Source organism: Lissotriton vulgaris, chromosome 6 (assembly GCF_964263255.1).
Source record: "Lissotriton vulgaris chromosome 6, aLisVul1.2, whole genome shotgun sequence".
Taxonomy (NCBI): Eukaryota; Metazoa; Chordata; class Amphibia; order Caudata; family Salamandridae; genus Lissotriton; species Lissotriton vulgaris.
The window spans coordinates 1,020,244,567-1,020,265,434 of record NC_141694.1 but is presented as its reverse complement, the minus strand read 5'-3'; the positions used below and the strand labels follow the sequence as shown (position 1 = coordinate 1,020,265,434).

The 20,868-nt window shown below is 55.6% G+C and overlaps 1 protein-coding gene across 3 annotated transcripts in view; it reads left to right on the top strand.

Moving 5' to 3' along the window:
• The window catches only part of LYST (lysosomal trafficking regulator), a 4,348,576-nt gene that overhangs the window by 3,272,366 nt on the left and 1,055,342 nt on the right, over positions 1-20,868 (top strand). The gene's annotated exons all lie outside the window — the stretch shown is intronic.

Genomic DNA, 20,868 nt, shown 5'->3' with positions numbered 1-20,868 from the left:
TGGGCTAGGACTACTTGCTTCAGTGCCCTTAATCTGCTGATTGGGAAGTTCTTTTGGACAGGGGGCCCTTTTGGGTCCACCACTGGCCTCCCTGACCTCTACAGCCCTGGGCTGACCGAGGCAGGTTAGAGAGGGGCAGGTTACCTGCTCCAGACTGGGTCCCACCTTGGAAGGGTCCACTTACATCAGGGGTTCTGTCAGGCTAGGCCTGACTACCTCTGGGTCAGTTCCTTCACAAGGGGTCAGATCAGTTCCCTGAGGAGGCTGATCCTTTCCTAAAGTCTGATGGGAGGGAGATTTCTCTTCCTCCTCAATGCTCTCTGTCTGAGTGGAGTGATCCATAGTTTCAGGCTTCACAACACTATTATCTGTCTGAGTTTGAGCTGTGGCCATCACAACTCCACCAACCTTTTCAGGAAGGGACTCAGTTTGGGTATGGGCTGTGACCATCACAGCTTTGCCAACCTGTTCAGGAAAGGCATCTTTCTGGGATAGGGCTGTGACTGGCACAGCCCTCCTGACCTGTTCAGGGAGGACATCTTGGACTGGGGCTGTGGCTATCACTGCCCCACTGACCTTACCATGGAGGTTTACCATTTTAAAATGGGTTTCTTGCTCTACCTCAGCCCAGGCTGAGATCTCTAAATCATTCCCCAGTAGGCAATCTACAGGCAAGTTTGGTGACACTGCCACTCTCTTGTGGCCAGTGACACCTCCCCAGCTGAGATTGATCACTGCTATGGGATGATCTCTCTGCACTCCATCAATGTTCACTACCTGGTATGTGGCTCCAGGTATAAGTTGCCTTGAGGGGACTAGGCTCTCAGCCACCATGGTGATGCTAGCCCCTGTGTCTCTGTAGGCCTCAACTTTTGAACCATTGATGAGGGGCTCCTGTCTGTACTTGCCCAAAGTGTTGGGACAAGTTGTGAAGTTGGCAAACCCCATGCCAGTCTCACAGACAAGAGTATCTACGTTTGGGGACCTGGTTAGGCCAGAGTCCCCAGGAACTCCCAAAGTAAATGCACCCAGATTCTTGGGGGCACTCCCACCACCTGGGGGATTACTACTAGTAGTAACAGGAGGCTGGGAAGTTTTACCTGGGGGTATGTTCTCCTTATTGTTGTTGGCCTTTGGGCAACTGCTGTCACTTTTGTAATGGCCTACCTGTTTGCAGGTATGACAATAAGGTTTCTTTTGGGTATTGGAAGGATTTTGGGACCCACCCTTTTCAGAGGAATTTTGGGGCCCTGGGGTTTGATCAGAAGATTTATTCCCACCCTTCTCTTGAGGCTTGGCTGATTCCTTCTTTTGGTCACCACCCTGGTTCTTAGGCCTAACCCTGGTTCTGACCCATTTGTCTGCCCTCTTACCCAATTCTTGTGGAGAGGTCAGATCAGAGTCTACCAGGTGCTGGTGTAATAACTGGTTCTGACAATTATTTAAGACTTGTTCTCTCATAATTAGATTATACAATCCTTTGAAATCAGTAACCTTACTTCCCAGTAGCCAGCCTTCAAAAGCCTTAGTGGCACAATCAACAAAGTCAGCCCAATCCTGAGACTGAGTTTTCTGGGTGTCTCTGAACAGCAACCTGTACTGCTCAGTTGTTAAGCCAAACCCATCAATCAGTGTATTCTTCAGGACTTGGTAATTGTTAGCATCCTCAGCTCTAGTAGTGAGGAGCTTATCTCTACCTTTGCCTTCAAAGGAGAGCCACAAGATAGCTGCCCACTGACTCTGGGGGATGCACTGGGCAGTGCAGGCCCTCTCTTTGGCCAGGGCAAGTTCTTCCCTTTCAATCCTCAGATTGACTTCCCTCATCTTGGCTTCATGCTCTCTCCTCTGAGGGGATGTCATCCCTCTGTGAGAAGAAGCTTGAGAGCCATTGGTTCTAATGGATCTGTTAGAGCCTCTGGATAGAGACCTAACTCGTCCATTACCAATGTTAAGCCTGCCTGAGAGTGGCCCTGGGGGTCCCCCAAGTCCATTCTCATGCCTACTTAAGTTGGTCCTGGTGATTCTACTGACTTCTACCTGACCTTTGTCTGCCTCATCCCTTGACAACTCCTGATCCTCCTCCTCTCCTTCACTAACTGTTCCATTTAGTTGGAGGTCAGGGTCCCCAAGGGTTCCCTCTAAGGGGGGCATATTCCCATCTGGATTAGAAGGGCCTGTATTAGAAGCTCTTCTGGCATCATAAGTCTCTAAGAGACCTATCAGGAAGGGAATGGTAGGGTTAGTACCCTGTTTTAGCTTCCTGGAGGTACACACTTGTCTCATCTCCTGGAAGCTAAGAGCTGCATATCTTATCTGAAAGAAACACGTTAGTGTTAGATTCCTTACCTTAGAATATCCCCAGGCGTCAGTCTGGATCCGGAAACTTTTGCGTAGCAGTACCCCTGCACGTCGGTAGGCGTCGTCTGCAGGCGTCCCCTGCGGCTCCGCATCCGTCGTCGGCGTCGTGCGCCGTGATGACGTCGCTGGAGTATATAGACGCCGCCTCCGCGCGCTGACGTCAGTTCTTCTTTTTTCCGCGCCAGCAAGCGCAGATCCGAAGAGCAGTACTCCGGTCTTTTGACCAACTTTGTATAACTTCTATCTCTTTTTGGTGCCTGGTAGGATGCCCGGTTTCAAGAATTGTGACGGGTGTGACCGTACGATGTCGGTCACGGACTATCACCGACTCTGTCTCCGGTGCCTGGGCCCCGACCACGACGTGGACGCCTGCGTCGACTGCCGGGCTCTCACTAACAAGGCTAGACGGGAGCGGTCCCGCAAGCTGCTTGAGCTCCGGGTGTCGGCCCCGCGTCGGGAGCGGTCTCGGTCCGGCCGGAGGTCCAGGGAGCGTTCGAGGGAGCGGTCGCGGAGCCGCGCCGAGCGCTCCGGAAGTCGTCACCATTCGTCGGGCTCATCAGGTAAGAAACACAAGAAGTCGTGGCGTCGTCATCGTACCCCCGACTCCCCCCGACGCTCGCGCGACGCTGCCGGGGGTTCGGGTGAACCCAACTCCGCGGCTCCGCGAGAGTCGCCGGCGCGGCCTGCCCCATACCCTCCGGTCCCTGGACACGGTGCGACGCCTGAGGAGGTTGAGGCGTTCCTCGTGGCCATGAGGGCGCTCAGTTCTCCGACTGGGCCTACGGCGCCTTCGGGCCCAGTGCTACCGTCTGGAGGCCCTGACGGGTCGGGTGTCCCTGGCTCGACGCCATCGGGTGCTTCGGCCCCGGTGCCGCCGACGGCTCCGACCCGGCGCCGCAAGGGCCTTCGGGGTCGGCGCCGGCTGGCCTACCGGCTGGTTCGGCGCCGATTCCATCTGGGTTACCCTCGGCGCCGCCCCCGCGCGGCGTTGGTTCTCCTGTGCCGGCTTCGGCCGGCGCCGGGGCTCCGGCGCCGGCTCCGGGCGGCGCCGTCCCCATTCCTCCCCCGAATCCGGAGGCAGAGTCGGACCGGCGTCAATCGACGCCGGGCTCGACGCCGATGGGGCCTGTGAACCCCGAGGAGCCGGTCTACATCGTTTACTCCGAGTATGGAGATGATGAAGAATACGGGGAAGGTTGGGAGGGGTCCGAGGACCCTCTGTCATGTGAGTGCCAGTATGACCCGGACTGGACAGGTGATTTGGGGGATGCCAGTGGTCTGGACGACTCTCCTAACCCTGGTTTTATCTCTCCTCTTTCCGTGGAGTCGGTGGAGGGTGCTGCATACTCAGTGGTGCTGATGAGGGCTGCCAAGGCCTTACACCTTGAGCTCCCCGTCGCGGCCGTGAGGCCTAACATCCTCACTGAGGTCTTCAAACCGCAGTCATGCCCACAGGAGCCTCTGCTGCCGTTTAACGAAGCCTTGTCAGATGTTCTGTCTGGCACGTGGTCCAGGCCCGCTTCAGGTTCGCCTGTTGATCGGAACGTGGCCAGGCGCCACCGTCCTTGTCCAGACGACCCCAAATTCCTGTCCGCCCATTCCACCCCCGAGAGTCTGGTGATCCAGGCCTCTACCTCCCAGTCCGCGTTCCCGTCGGCCCCGCCCGATCGGGAATCCAAGAGGCATGACCAGTATGGAAAGAAGGTCTTCTCGTCCCTGAGTCTAGGACTGCGGTCTTGCAACACCGCATGCCTCTTAGGCCGCTACACCCACTCTGTGTGGGACACGGTCGCGGAAGTGCTGCCAGAATGCCCCATGGAGGTGCGGGCGAAGCTCGGCAAGGCTGTGGCTGAGGGCCGAGACGCAGCTAAATATTCCATACGGTGTGGTCTTGATACGACCGACTCGCTGGGCAGAGCTATGTCAACGACGGTGGCGATTCGTCGCCACGCCTGGCTGAGATCCGCCAACTTTTCGGCAGACGTCCAAAATACCTTGATGGACATGCCGTTCGATGGCTGTCGCCTCTTTGGTGACAAGGCGGACCACGCGCTGGAACGCTTTAAGGACTCCAGGGTCACGGCCAAGTCCTTAGGTCTTTCGACCCAGCGCCAGCAAACGGGTTCGTTTCGCTCCTTTCGTGGCCAAGGAAGGGGCGTCCCCACACGTGCTGCCAGCCACGCGCCGCAACAATCCTTTCAACGCGGTGGCGGCCGTGGAAACCGCCGTGGCGGCGGTAGGGGTCAACGGCGGGGTCAGGCCACACCTCCCCCCGCAGCATCTGCCTCCAAGTCCTCCTAGTCCGTGCTTTCGGCCCCATGTGACGCCAGTGGGTGGCAGGGTTCGCCATCACCTCGCTCACTGGCGCACGATAACGTCGGACAGGTGGGTGCTGCAACTCGTCCGAAGGGGCTACTCCCTCCCCTTCGAGACTGCTCCTCCAGCCATGCCACCGCAGAACCACCGTGTGTCGGGGGACCACTTGACACTTCTGCAGGAGGAAGTTACGGCCCTCTTGGCCAAGGGGGCCATCGAGCGCGTTCCTGGGCCAGAAGTAGGGCGTGGTTGCTACTCCCACTACTTTCTGGTACCCAAGAAGGACAAGGGGGGCCTACGTCCTATCTTGGATCTAAGGAAAGTCAACGGCTTCCTCCGAAAGGAGAAGTTCAAGATGTTGACGTTAGCTCAGGTCTTGGCTGCTCTAGACCCGCAAGACTGGATGGTAGCGTTGGACTTGCAGGATGCGTATTTCACCATCCCCGTCCTGCCGGCCCACCGGCGTTACCTGCGGTTCACGGTAGGCCAGGAGCACTTTCAGTTTGTCGTGCTCCCCTTCGGCCTTACCAGCGCCCCACGGGTGTTCACAAAGGTGATGGCGGTGGTCGCAGCCCATCTGCGCAGGTTAGGGGTTTCAGTCTTCCCCTACCTAGACGACTGGTTGTTGAAGGCGGGCTCGCCCCAGACAGTCGTCCACCACCTTCAGATGACGGCAGACCTCTTGCACGACCTGGGGTTCTCCATCAATGTGCCGAAATCACACCTGTGTCCCTCTCAAAAGCTCCTTTTCATCGGAGCGGTTCTGGACTCGGCGCAGTTTCGGGTTTATCCTCCGGAACGGCGGGTCCGGGATATACAGGCTTTGATTCCCATCTTTCAGCCGCTATCCCGGGTTTCGGTCAGGTTGACGCTGCGGCTGCTGGGACTGATGGCTTCCTGCATCCTTCTGGTGCATCACGCCCGGTGGCGGATGCGGGCTCTGCAGTGGGACCTGAAGTTTCAGTGGGCCCAGCATCAGGGCAACTTGTCCGACCACGTCTTGATCTCGGAGGGCGCTGCGAGACAACTGCAGTGGTGGCTTACGGACCGCGATTGGCTCAGAGGCAGATCCCTCTCCCTTCCCCAACCGGAGCACGTTGTCGTGACGGACGCGTCCCTCCAGGGCTGGGGTGGCCACTTGGGAGAGGCGGAGATCAGAGGCATCTGGTCTCCGGCGGAGTCCCGGCTCCATATCAACCTGTTGGAGCTGCGGGCGATTCGTCTAGCACTGAAGGCATTCCTCCCCCTTGTCAACGGGAGTGTGGTGCAGGTGTTCACCGACAACACCACCGCCATGTGGTACTGCAACAAACAAGGCGGAGTGGGGTCGTGGACCCTTTGCCAGGAGGCTCTGCGCCTCTGGCAATGGCTGGAACGTCAGGGCGTGACTCTGACGGTTCAACACCTGGCAGGTTCTCTGAACGCCAGGGCGGACGAACTCAGCCGTCGGTGCTCGATGGATCACGAATGGCGTCTGAACTCGGATGTGGCACGAGGCATCTTTCTGCGATGGGGAGAGCCTTGGTTAGATCTATTCGCCACAGAAGAGAACGCGCAATGTCATCAGTTCTGCGCGTTGGAGTTTCCAAGACGGCACTCGCACGGCGACGCCTTTCGGCGCGAGTGGAGTTGCGGTCTGTTATACGCCTTTCCGCCTATACCACTTCTGCCCAGAGTGCTGAAGAAGATCAGGCATGACCGGGCCCAAGTTATCCTTGTGGCTCCGGACTGGGCTCGAAGGTACTGGTATCCCGAGCTACTCAGCATGTCAGTCGGTCCCCCGATCCGCCTGCCCCTTCAGGAGGACCTTCTGTCGCAGCAGCAGGGGACGGTCCTCCACCCGAACCTGTCCAGTCTCCACCTCCATGCTTGGAGATTGAGCGGCGGCAGTTGAGGCCATTTGACTTGCCTCCTGAGGTCTGTGATGTGATTCTGGCAGCCAGGCGTCCCTCCACTAAGTCGGTATACGCCTGTCGGTGGAACAGATTTGTGGCATGGTGCACAGCAAAGGCTGTGGATCCTCTTTCTGCCCCTCTTTCCGAGGTTCTTCTGTTTCTTCTTTCTCTTGCCCAGCAGGGCTCTGCTCTGGGCACTATCAAGGGCTACCTTTCTGCCCTTTCAGCCTTTCTCAGGCTTCCTGATCAGCCTTCTTTGTTCAAGTCCCCGATTGTAACGAGATTCTTGAAGGGCATCACACACATGTATCCACCTGTTCCGTTTGTGATGCCTCAGTGGGACTTGAACCTGGTTCTTACCTTCCTGATGTGTGCTCCCTTTGAGCCCCTTCATTCTTGTCCTCTTCGTCTCCTGACTTTGAAGACGGCTTTCCTGGTTGCCATCACCTCTGCCAGGAGAGTGAGTGAGCTCCAGGCTCTTTCTGTTCAACCTCCTTTCCTGTCCATTCATCCTGGCAAGGTGGTTCTGAGGACTAGACCTTCTTTCCTGCCCAAAGTAGTTTCTGCTTTTCACATCGGGCAGTCCATCACCCTCCCCTCCTTCTTCCCGCCTCCGCATCCTTCAAAGGATGAAGAGCGGCTCCATCGTCTGGACCCAAAACGTGCGCTTTCATTTTATATGGATCGCACACGCCAGTTCCGGGTGGATGACCAACTGTTTGTTGGCTACGTGGGTGCGAAGAAGGGTCGGGCGGTGTGTAAACGAACCATCTCTCGGTGGGTCGTTCTGTGCATCAAAGCGTGCTACTCTTTGGCTCGGAAGGAGCCTCCTGTTGGGCTGAGGGCCCATTCCACTCGGGCCACGGCTGCTACTACTGCCCTGGGCCGGGGAGTCCCTTTGCAGGACATTTGCCAGGCGGCTACGTGGGCCTCGCTACACACCTTTGCGAGGCACTACTGCCTGGACAGTCAAGTCCGGAGGGATGGCTTCTATGGCCGTTCTGTCCTCCAGGACTTTCTGGTGTAGGAATGTATTGGTTCGCAGACCCACCACCGGGGTGGGTATTGCTGGGGTATCTATTCTAAGGTAAGGAATCTAACACTAACGTGTTTCTTTCAGATGAACAAGTTACTTACCTTCGGTAACGATATATCTGTAAGAAACATTAGTTAGTGTTAGATTCCTTACCGAACCCACCCATCCTCCCCGTTCTCCGAACTGATACCTAGGGTTAAGGACATCCCTTTCAGGGCCCTAGTTTCTCATGGCACCAGTGTTGGTTCTCTCATGGCTCTGCGTTTTCTGGCGCGGAAAAGCTGTGTACAAAGAACTGACGTCAGCGCGCGGAGGCGGCGTCTATATACTCCAGCGACGTCATCACGGCGCACGACGCCGACGACGGACGCGGAGCCGCAGGGGACGCCTGCAGACGACGCCTACCGACGCGCAGGGGTACTGCTACGCAAAAGTTTCCGGATCCAGACTGACGCCTGGGGATATTCTAAGGTAAGGAATCTAACACTAACTAATGTTTCTTACAGATATATCGTTACCGAAGGTAAGTAACTTGTTCGATATGACCTGTGGAGGGTCAACTGACACAAGGGGGGCCTCTGAGTTCCCTCCTTTGTCTGACATGCTTTTCTAGTGAAGTGTAAGTGGTGCACTTACCTACACTATTTGTTTGCCTAATGATCCCTTGCTAAGAGTTGTAGACAGGGTGTGCTAGGCCCTGTTAAACTACAACAGCTGGTTCAGTAGAACTCTGAGTATTCTAAGCTACGTTATATGTACCTGGGTACTTATGTGATCTTCCAAATGATATTCTTAGGATACGTGTGGTAAAACAACAGCAAGCTCAAATCCCAACCGCTGCTCACCAATGTGAGAAGTTGGCCCGATATGCAACGTTCGCTATTCTAGCGACCGCTATGTATCGTTCCAACGACCCTTATGGTGTTTGGTTGTAAGTCAACCTATAGACCAGCTATCCTAGTAGCGTGGATACGAGCAGTCTAAGGCTAAAGACTCGAGAGGGCGTGTTAAGCCAGCTGTTTACCACACATGTACCCCTTGAACACCAAGTGAAAGGACACCACACAAGTGTTATGAAAATAAACAGGATATTTATTAAGATTCACAACAGCCCTGTGCTCTTTATGAGGACAGGGTACTAAGCACAAACCAAATCTCTTAGGAAAATACTTCAAGTGCACGATTAAAACAAGTGTCCGAGGACACGGAAAGTTTAAGGTCTCGGGCGGACCCGATAAGGCAAGTCGGAAGCGAGGGACTCGGGACCCTAGAGTAAAGAGGCTATGCAGGCACCGAAATGCCGAGTTACCTAGCCACGAGGGCTGCGGCTGCACAAGTCTTACAGGCGTCGGGGTCTTCGCTGACGAGCCAGGAGCCGGAAGAAAAGGAGTTGCTGGCCGGCGACCAGTGATGAATAGTTCGTAGTGATCCAAGCCTGGATCAGAGATTGATGATACCTGAAAGCAGAGGGGACCAAGTTCGTACTACTAGCCAGTAGTCAGAGGGTACCAGGAGGGCACCGGTTGGCCGTCACCTCGACCAGGTGAGTGGGCGACGCTAGGCTCTGCAGCCTCACGGACCAGGAGGCGTTGTCGGCGACCACGGTGGAGGTGCGAGCTGTCCCACGAAGGATGATGCTGTCGGCGTCGTTGGGCCCAGGATGGGGCAACAAGCCTTGGCAGATCTCAGGGCCACGTGGTGGGCCTAAGATGGCGTCTTGAGTGGACCAGGAGGGTCCGGGGTGCTTCTCGAAAAGATGGAAGCAAGGGCCGGTCTGGTGCAACCAGACCAGCAGTGTTGATTGTCGGATGTCGTCACAGAAGGGCACAAGCCAGCGGCTAGTGACCAGACAACGTGCTGAGCAGCGAGCAGAAGGGCCCCACGCAGATCGTGGAGATGCTGGGAGACTGCACTTCGGTGCTGGAGCGGCTCAGGGTCGGGGCTTCTCGGACCCCAGAGCACTCACCAGAGAATTGCTTCGATGGTCGTGCTGGTTAAGAGCGTGCAGGTTCTGATGATGGCCGGTCCCTCGAGGTCTCGTCGCACCCACAGATCACAGCTGAGCTGATGACGTGGGTAGAGGTCAGAGGTGCCAGGGAAGCCGGTTCTCGTCGAGCTGGGCCGTCGGATTCCTTGAGGAAGGACTTACAGCAAACCGCAGAGTTCTTAGATGGTGCCCGCTGATGCAGGGTGACTACTCCTTAGTCACAAGGGAGAAATCTTGAGAAGAGTCTTGAATGTCCTTTCGTAGAAAGTAGTTCTTGATTCAAAGATGATCTAATTTGGAAGGGTCCCCGCTCCGGCCTTTATTCTAAAGAAAGGGGTGGGTACATGACTAGGTCCTGCCCTAAGGGTGGGACCAGGAAGGGGGGTAGTTACACCCCTCTCCCCTGCCGGACTTTCCCCAGGCCAGGGCTGGTGCCCCTGGAACTGGTTCTAACCGGCAGATGCGTAGTGAGCACCGGGGTGCCACTCCGCAGTCACCTTCTCGCAAAAGCCCTACCTACCCAGAATACACAAACCCTGGCTAGGACGGTGCGAACACCGCCCTCGACAGGAAACCCTTTGTCCAAGCTCTCCTCGCTGGAAGGACTCCCAGCAGCAGGAGGTCAGACTCGTGTCTGTGGTGGCAGCCTCCATTTTGTGGAGCTGAGGCTTTAGTTAACTTTAACCGGGGTTCACAGTTACGTACATGTCGTGTCCCTCTAGAAGGGCGGAATGCTAACCTCGTCGCCAGAATTGGTGAGGGGGCAGCATCCCGATTCGTATGACACCTTACTCGACATGCCTTGATAACGCGACACCGAAGTTACCGCTGTGGTACGCGTTATCATGGAACAGCCATTGGATCTTGACTCCGCAAGCTGTAACCGGGCTCGGCTCGGGCCAGAATCTAGTTCACACGAGCCCACGCACTCTGCCTTCAGGATTGTTAAGGCCTGCCATAGGAGTGACTGATAGGAACTCGGGTGTCCGTTGTATGGTTAGATATAGAGCTACTATACCTAAAGCAAAGGGTGATTACACGACTTTGCCCCAGCTGTCATGCAGCCAGTTGTGTCAAATTCAGGAGGCCAGCCAGGGGTGGCATAATACATGCTGCAGCCCCTGGTAGGCCCTGGGTACACCTATGCCCTGGTTACCTAAGGTACACTGTACAGGGACTGATAAGGTGACTCAGTATCCAATTAGATATGTACCTAAGGTACATGGAATCCATTTTACAGAGAGAGCAGTAGGCCTGGGGCCCTGAATAGCAGGGTCCCAGGTCAACTAAGTCGAAAAACCAGCAAAACACCAGGCAAAAAGTTGGGGGCAACCATAGTCAGGTATCCACCTTCCTACAGTGGGCGCCGTGATGACGTCGTTGGAGTACTTAGACGCCGTCTCTGCGTCAGTTCTTCTTTTTTCGGCGCCAGCAGCCCAGATCCTGAAAAAGTGGTACCGTAGTAATATTTTGACTAAACTTTTTACGATCCCTTTTGATCATTTTTCTCGAGTCTTCGACTCCGAACGGTGCCGATAGGGATGCCAGGTTTTAAACCCTGTGAGGACTGCGACCGACTGATGTCGGTCACCGACCCTCACCGTCGGTGTCTCCACCGTCTCGGCGTCAACCACGACGACAAGACCTGCTCCGACTGCCGGGCCCTAACTTCGAAAGCTAGGCGGGAGCGGTCCCGCAAGCGGCTCGAACTCCGGCAGTCGGCCCCGCGCCGCGAGATGTCCCGGTCCGAACGGAGGTCGACGGATCGGTCGCGCGGTCGGAGTCATCAGAGCTCCGGGAGTCGAAATCAATCCTCAGGTTCGAAATCGTCAGGTAAGCACAAGAAGTCGAAGAGACGTCATCGCTCTTCTGACTCCCCCGACACTCGCGCGACGCGGCCGGGGGTTCGGGTGACACCGCCCACGCGGCTCTGTCGGAGTCGCGGCCTGCCCCATACCCTCCGATCCCTGGGCAGCACGCGACGCCAGAGGAGATCGAGCGCTTCCTCATGGCCATGAGGTCCCTCACTCCTCCGGCGGGCTCCGTGGCGCCTTCGGGCCCAGCGGACCCTTCTGGGGGCCTTAGCGGGTCGCGTGCTTCGGCCCTGATGCCGTCGGGTGCTTCGGCCCGACGCGCCAGGCGCCTTAGAGCCACTTATGGATCCGGGTCGTCGCCGGTTGACCTCACGACCTCACCGGCGCCGGTCCCCCAGGTGTCACCTCCGGCGCCGTCCTCGGGCGGCGCCGTCCCCGATGACTCCCTCGATCCAGTTCCGGCGTCGAAGCGGCGTCGCTGGGCGCCGCTTTCGACGCCACTTGGGGTGTTTTACTTCAATGAACCGGCCCCTTCATTTGACAACCCTGATTATCAGGGGATGGGTGATGAGGAGTATTGGGAGGGGTCTGAAGACCCTCTGACACGTGAGTGTCAGTCCCAGGAGGACTGGACAGGCGGACTTGGGGATGCCAGTGGTCTGGACACCTCGCTAGACACTGCTTTTGTCTCGCCTCCTACCGTGGCTACGGAGGAGGGGGCAACCTACAGTGTGGTGTTGACGCGGGTGACCAAGGCCTTGGGCCTTGAGCTCCCCGTTCCGGCCGTGAGGACTAACCTCCTCACTGAGGTCCTTAAACCGCAGTCAAGCTCGGCTGAGCCTCTGCTGCCGTTTAATGAGGCCTTGACTGACGTTCTTTTGAGCACTTGGTCCAGGCCCGCTACAGGTTCGCCTGTAGATAGGAACATGGCCAGACGCCACCGCCCGGCCCCGGGCGACCCATGTTTCCTGTCCACCCACCCCACCCCCGAGAGCCTGGTCATCCAGGCCTCAAATTCCCAGACCGCATTCCCGTCTGCTCCGCCGGACAGGGAATCCAAGAGGTATGAGCAGTACGGCAAGAAGGTATTCTCCTCCCTGAGTCTGGGACTACGGTCTTCCAACACCGCATGCCTCTTGGGCCGCTACACCCACTCTCTGTGGGACACGGTCGCGGAAGTGCTGCCAGAGTGCCCGTTGGAGGTACGGGCCAAACTCGGCCAGGCCCTTGTGGAAGGCCGGGATGCAGCACAGTATTCTATCCGGTGTGGGTTGGATACCACCGACTCACTGGGCAGAGCGATGTCAACGACGGTGGCGATTCGTTGCCACGCCTGATTGAGGTCCGCCAACTTTTCGGCCGATGTCCAGAATACACCCATGGACATGCCGTTTGATGGCCGTCGCCTTTTTAGCGACAATACAGACCATGCGCTTGAGCGCTTTAAGGACTCCACGGCTACTGCCAGGTCCTTGGGCCTCTCGGCCCCGCGCCAGCAAACGGGTGCCTTTCGCTCCTTTCGTGACCAAGGAAGGGGCGCCCCCACACATGCTGCCAGCCATGCACCGCAGACTAACATCCAACGCGGTTGGCGGCCGCGGAAACTGCCGTGGCGGCGGTCGGGGACAACGGCGAGGCCAGTCCACACCTTCCCCCGCAGCCACCGCCTCAAAACCCTCCTAGTCCGTGCTTTCAGGCCCATGTGACGCCAGTGGGGAGCAGGGTTCACCATCACCTCCACCACTGGCGCGCTGTCACATCGGACAGGTGGGTGCTGCACATCGTCCGAAGGGGCTAATCCCTCCCCTTCGAGGCGACCCCTCCAGCCATGCCACCGCAATACCACCGCGTATCGGGGGATCATTTGCGACTTCTGCAGGAGGAAGTTACGGCCCTCTTGGCCAAGGGGGCCATCGAGCGCGTTCCTGGGCCAGAAGTAGGGTGTGGTTGCTACTCCCACTACTTTCTGGTGCCCAAGAAGGGCAAAGGGGGCCTACGCCCTATCTTCGATCTACGGAACGTCAACGGCTTCCTCCGGAAGGAGAAGTTCAAAATGCTGACACTGGCTCAGGTCCTAGCTGCCCTGGACCCAGGAGACTGGATGGTAGCGTTGGACTTGCAGGACGCTTATTTCCACATCCCCGTCCTGCCGGCCCACTGGCGCTACCTGCGGTTCACGGTAGGCCACGAGCACTTTCAGTTTACCGTGCTCCCCTTCGGCCTTACCAGCGCCCCACGGGTGTTCACGAAGGTGATGGCGGTGGTCGCAGCTCATCTGCGCAGGTTAGGGGTTTCAGTCTTCCCCTACCTCGACGACTGGTTGTTGAAGGCGGGCTCGCCCCAGACAGTCGTCAGCCACCTCCAGACTACGGCAGAACTTCTGCACCAGCTGGGGTTTTCCATCAATGTGCCGAAGTGACACCTGTCCCCCTCTCAGAAGCTCCTATTCATAGGAGCGGTTCTCGACTCGGCGCAGTTTCGGGGTTATCCTCCCAAACAGCGGGTCCGGGATATTCAGGCTCTGATTCCACTCTTTCAGCCTTTATCCCGGGTCTCGGTCAGGTTGACGCTGTTGCTTCTGGGGCTGATGGCCTCCTGCATCCTTCTGGTGCATCACGCCCGGTGGCGGATGCCGGCTCTGCAGTGGGACCTGAAGTTTCAGTGGGCCCAGCATCAGGGCAACCTGTCCGACCATGTCCTGATCTCGGAAGGCACTGTGAGACAGCTGCAGTGGTGGCTCACGGACCGCGATTGGGTCAGCGGCAGATCCCTCTCCCTTCCCCAACCGAAGCATGTGGTTGTGACGGACGCGTCTCTCCAGGGCTGGGGAGGCCACATGGGAGAGGCGGAGATCAGAGGCCTCTGGTCTCTGGCGGAGTCCCGGCTCCATATCAACCTTTTGGAGCTGCGGGCGATTCGTCTAGCACTGAAGGCATTCATCCCCTCTGTCCGGTAGAGTGTAGTGCAGGTGTTCACGGACAACACCACCGCCATATGGTACTGCAACAAACGGGGTGGGGTGGGGTCGTGGACCCTATGCCAGGAGGCTCTGAGCCTCAGGCAGTGGCTGGAACATCAGGGCGTGACCCTGGTGGTTCAACACCTGGCAGGTTCTCTGAACGCCATGGCGGACGAACTCAGCCGCCGGTGCATGATGGATCACGAATGGCGTCTTAACTCAGACGTGGCGCAAGGTCTCTTTTTGCAGTGGGGAGAGCCTTGGTTAGATCTATTCGCCACAGAAGAGAACGCGCAATGTCATCAGTTCTGCGCGTTGGAATTTCCAAGGCGGCACTCGCTCAGCGACACTTTTCGTCACGAGTGGAGTTGCGGTCTGTGGTGTAGGAGAGTGGGGTCTGCAATCCTATGGTCACCCCCGATTTTTGCTTTTTTCTTCAACTGGTTTACGACTTTCCCTGGCTGTGGGCCTGCTAATCAGACCCACAGCCTAGCTGTCTCTCTCTAAATTGACATCCATGTACCCTAGGTGCATATCCAATCGGATACTGAGTCACCTTATCAGTCCCTGTACACTGTACCTTAGGTACCCAGGGCATAGGTGCACTCAGGACCTACCAGGGGCTGCAGCATGTATTATGCCACCCCTGGCTGGCCATCCAAATCTGACACAACTGGCTGATCAATCGGCTGGGGCAAGGTGGTGTAATCACCCTTTGCTTTAGATATAGTATCCCTATATCTAACCCTAAAATGGACACATATCCTCCTATCAGTCACTCCTATGGCAGGCCTTATCAATCCTGAAGGCAGAGTGCTTGGAATTATGTGAGATGGTGCTCTAGCATGAGCTGAGCCTGTCTGCAGCTTTCGGAACCAAGTCCTTTAGCTGTTTCCATGATAACGCTATACCATATACTCTTAAGTGCATTATAATCCTCGCGGTTATTGCTAACTTTGGTATAGCATTATCAAAACATGTCGAGTGAGGTGTCATACGAATTGGAATACTGCCCCCTCGCCAATTCTGGCGACGGGGGTAGCATTCCACCCTTCTAGAGGGACACCACATGTATGTAACTGTGAACCCCGGTTAAAGTTAACTCGAGCCTAAGCATCACAAAATGGATGCTGCCACCACAGACACAAGTCTGACCTCCTGCTGCTGGGAGTCCTTCCAGCGAGGGAGGCTTGGACAAAGGGTTTCCTGCCTTGGGAGGTGCTAGCACCACCCCAGACAGGATTTTGTGTATTGGGTAGGACAGGGCTGAAAGGAATGAGACATGCCTGGGGCACACAAGGTGTCCCTGTGCATACACCGGTCTAAACCAGTTCCTTGGGCTCTCCAGCCCCAGCTCTGGCGCAAGACCGGACAAAGGATAGGGGGTGTAACCAACCCCCTTCCTGATCCCACCCAGAGGAGGGACCTAGTCGTAGTATAGCCCCCTTTAGCCGGATAAAGGTAGGAGCTGGTCCCATTCCAAATTAGATTATCCTGAACAACTTTACAAGAAGAAACTCTGGACTTGACGTTCTGCTCCACAGAAGACTGAAGAATCTCCCTTGTGGGCAAGGAGTGTCCACCCTGCAACTGCAGGCACCATCAAGCGTCCAGCGGCTTCACTTTGTCGTCTTCCCTCGAGGATCCAGACTTCAGAGCCCGACGAGACCCGGATTCCCAGTCCTCTCCGACCTCTACCTACATCTGCAGCTCAACTGAGACCCGTGGGTGCGACGAGACACGTGGGACCGGTCTTCTTGAACGAAACTGCACTTCGCTTCCAGCACAACTTCTGAGGTCACCTCGACGAAGCGCTTTGGTGATTGAGAAGCCCCAGCCCCGAGCAGCTCCTGCACCGAAGACCAGCCCTCCAGCCTCCACGAGATCTGCGTGGGGCCCTTCTGCTTGCCTGCTGCTCGACGCGTTGTCTGGTCACTTGCTGGCTGGCTTGTGGCCTCTTAGACGACGATCCACAAAATCAACACTGCTGGTCTGGTTGCTCCAGACTGGCCCTTGCTTCCTTCCAAAAGAGAGGCATCCCGGACCCTTCTGGTCCACTCCAGATGCCGTTTCCACTCACCGCGTGGGTTACCTTTGCCAAGGCCTGTTGACTCCAAATCCGGATCCGACACCGCCGACAGCGAGAGCCTGCGTGGGACAGCTCGTGCCTCCATCCTGGTCGTCGAAGACACCGCCTGGTCCACGTGGCTGCAGAGACAAGCGTCCACTCTTCACCTGATCGCGACGACAACATCTGGTTCCACTCCTGGTTCCACTTCAGTCACTGGCTAGTGACTTTGAACATTGTCCCCTCTGCTTTCAGGTCTTCAACATCTCCGATCCACCCTTGGATCGCACCGGACATCTTCCTCCTGGTCGCCTGCAGCATCTTTCTTCAAGGCTCCATAGACTTCGACGCGGAAACCCGACACACTTTGACAGCTATGCACCCGCAGCCCGTGGGTGAGGTAACAAGAGCATTTCGGTGCTCAAGGGTAGCTTGACTCTCCTAGTGTGCAGTTCCATTGTCGTTTTAGTCCTATCTAGTCAGGAACGTCCGTACTCACCTTTTTCTTAAATTGTACTGTCCATAGACGTTTGTACGCATCTCGCGTGTGAGTTCACACTCTGCACACGCGTTCCGTGGGCCTCCTATTACCTACCTCAAGTTAGTATAGCGTGGTCCCAGCGATCCTACAACCTCTGGACAGCTCCATTCCTTCTATTGACTTTCACATTCCACTTACTTAGTATATGGTTTGTCGTGCCCGTAGGGCACCATTGTAATTTGTGTAACTTAAAAGTATTTTTCCTAAGAGATTGTCATGTGCTTAGCCCTCTGATCTCATAAAGAGTTCAGAGGTGTATGTTAGTTAATAAATATATTGTTTATTTTCATAACCTGTGTGGTGTCCTTTCATGTGGTATTCAAGGGGTTATATGTGGTAAAACAGCTGGCTTCACATGCCAAAAGAGTTTAGCCTATTAGGATAGCTGGTCTATAAGGTTGACTTACAACCAATCACCATAAGGGTTGTTTGGACTGATACAAGGTGATCACTAGAACTAGTGAGCATCATATATCAGGCCAACTTCTCACATGTTGTACGCCTTTCCGCCTATTCCACTTCTGCCCAGAGTGCTGAAGAAGATCAAATGCGACCGGGCCCAAGTCATCCTTGTGGCTCCGGACTGGGCACAAAGGTACTGGTATCCCGAGCTACTCAGTATGTCAGTCGATCCCCCGGTTTGTCTGCCTCTTCAGGAGGACCTTCTGTTGCAGCAGCAGGGGACGGTCCTCCACCCGAACCTGTCTAGTCTCCACCTCCATGCTTGGAGATTGAGCGGCGACAGTTGAGGCCATTTGACTTGCCTCCTGAGGTCTGTAATGTTGTTCTGGCAGCCAGGCGCGTCCCACCACAAAGTCGGTATACGCCTGCAGGTGGAACAGATTTGTGGCATGGTGCACAGCAAAGGCTGTGGATCCTCTCTCTGCCCCTCTTTCTGAGGTTCTTCTCTTCCTTCTTTCTCATGCCCAGCAGGGCTCTGCTCTGGGCACTATCAAGGGTTACCTTTCTGCCCTTTCAGCCTTTCTAAGGCTGCCTGATCTGTGACCCCCTCCCAGACAGAATTTAGTGCATTGGGCTGGGGTGGGGGCTCTTGCCAACGCCACCAGACTCTTTTAAAAGGCACATTTGGTTCACTCCTTGCATACTTATGTTTGATCTTTGGTGCGAAACTGGACAAAGGACAGGGTAGTATCCTCTCCTCTGTCCAGCCTCTCCTCTGGGAGGGCCCTCAGTGTTGTTTAACCCTTTCCCTAGGGTACTTAAGGGCTCCCTTGTGATTGGGTCCTTAAATTTGTCATGGAACAAGACTCCCCTCTGAAGTTTAGACATTGTTCGACCTTCTGGACACTTGGACTTTGTTGGACTTGGACTGGAACCTAGACTGAATCAAGGAAGACTCTTGCTGCTCCTAGTCTTGCTTTTCTGCAAGTCTTCTTCGTCTTCTGTCTGTGATTCTTCCAGGATCTTCAACAGACTTGTGGGCATCATGGACACCCGAAGTAATCTTTCTTGGAGTGAAGGAGTCATTCCCCTGCATCTGCAGGCACCACAATGAAGCTTATCGCTCAGCTGCTTCTGATGTCCTATGAACTTCGAAAGGCTCAGCAGCACAGGCGGTGGTTCTACAAATCCCTGGAGGCCCAACATGTCCTTGTAGGAGAGTAGGGTCTGCTTCCTATGGTCACCCCCACTTTTTGTTGTGGTACTCTGGTTTTTCGACTTTAGTGTGGCTGTGGGCCTGCTAATCAGACCCACAGCCCAGCTGTTCTCTCTCTAAATTGATACCATGTACTTTAGGTACATACCTAATTGGGAATCGGGTCACCTTTGTGAGCCCTTGTATAGTGTACCATAGATACCCAGGGCATAGGTGCATCCAAGGCCTACCAGGGGCTGCAGTATGAATTATGCCACCCCTGGCTGGCCATCCAAACTGGCACCACAGGCTGATCACTCAGCTTGGGCAAGGTGGTGTAATCACCTCTTGCTTACATATAGTATTCCTATATCTACCCTTATATATAGACACATATATACCTATAAGCCACTCCTATAGCAGGCCTTGACAATCCTGAAGGCAGAGTGCTTGGTTTTATGTGAGGTGGTGCTCTAGCATGAGCTGAGCCCGTCTGCAACTTTCGGAACCATGTCCTTATAGCCGTTCTATGATATAGCCATACCATATACTGTTAAGTGCATTATAATCCTCGCGGTTAATGCTAACTTTGGTTTGGATTTATCAAAACATGTTGTGTAAGGTGTCAAACACTTTGGAATACTACCCCCCGCCAGTCCTTCTAGAGGGAGAAGACATGTAGGTACTGCTTTACCCGGTTAAAGTTAAACAGAGCCTCAGCATCACAAAATGGATGCTGCTGCCACAGACACGAGTCTGACCTCCTGCAGCTGGACGAAACTCCGGCAAGGGAGGCCTGGACAATAGGTTTCCTGTCGAGGGAGGTACTAGCACCTCCCCAGACATCCTGTAGTGGATTGGGGCAGGGTGGGCTCAATGGAAAGATGCTTTTCCAGACACTGCCTGGGGCCCACAAGGTGCTCCATGCATAGCCCGGTTCAAACCAGTTGCTGGGGCACTCCAGCCCCAGCTCTGGCGCGAAACTGGACAAAAAGAAAGGGGTGTAACCACCCCCTTCTCAGGTTCCACCCATAGGTGGGACCTAGCAGGTAATCCAGCCCCTTAGTTTAGTGTAAAGATAGAAGCTGTGTCTAGAGACATTAGATTGTCCTGGAAAGAAACTCTGAAACGAAACTCTTGGACCTTCGATGTTCCATATCGACTGGAAGACTGAAGACCTCTCCCTTGTGGTCAAGGAGTGACCACCCTGTGCAAACAGGCACCACCAGTAACTTGCCAGTTTGCATTGTCGACGCTCCCGCCGGAACCCGAAGACTTAGCGACTCAGGAACTGGACTTCCAGACTTCTCCGACTCCGACCCACATCCACAGCAAAGCTGAGACCCATGGCAGACACGAGAGACGTGGGACCGGACATCCTTGACTACCTGCTCTTTGCTAACTGTGCAGCTTCTGAGACACCCTCGAAGTTGTGCATTGGGGTTTGAGAAGCCCCAGACCCGAGCAGCATTTGCCCCGAAGCTCAGCCCGCCACACTCCACTAGTGCCGCGTGGAGCCTGCGCCTGCATTTCAGCTCACTGCGTCTTCCCGGTTGCTAGCCCGTTGGCTAGTGAGCCCTCCGAAGACTTCTTTGTGAAACTACACCGCTTGCCTGGCTGCTCCGGGCTTGCTCCAGCTTCCCTGCGAAGGAGAAGCTTCCCAGACCTTGCTGGTCTGAACTGAAGCCAATCTTCCCATCCTGCATGGATTGCGTTTGCCAAGGCTTGTTGGGTCCAATCCGGATACCGACACCGCATTCAACAAGATCCTTCATGGGACATCGAATCCAGCTCCCGGTCGTTGTCAACGCCTCCTGGTCCTCGTGGCTGCAGAGACAAGCTTCACCTCCTCACCTGATTGCATCTCGACATCGCCTGGTTCCTTCCTGGTCACTGGCTAGTGACCCAGACCCTGTCCCCTCTGCTTTCAGGTTCTTCACTACTCCGATCCACCCAGACACTTTTTTCCTGGTCGCCTGCAGCACTTTCTTGCAGCTTTCCATAGGAAACAGCGACGAAACCCGACACGAAAGAACACCTATGCACCCGTCTTCCCTGGGTGAGGTAACTCGAGTACTCCGGTTCTCCCGTGGGTGTTGACTCTCGAAGTGTCCTAGTTCAAAGGGGTTTTATCGTAGTCCATCCGGAAGTGTTAAAAATCTACTACTTTGCAACTTTTACGTTCCCATTATAACTCAATGGTAACTCGTGTGTGTGTTTAGACACTGCACACGCCTCCCGTGGGCCTCCTACTTCCAATCCCTTGGTTGTTCAGTGTAGCCCCAGCGATTTCCTAG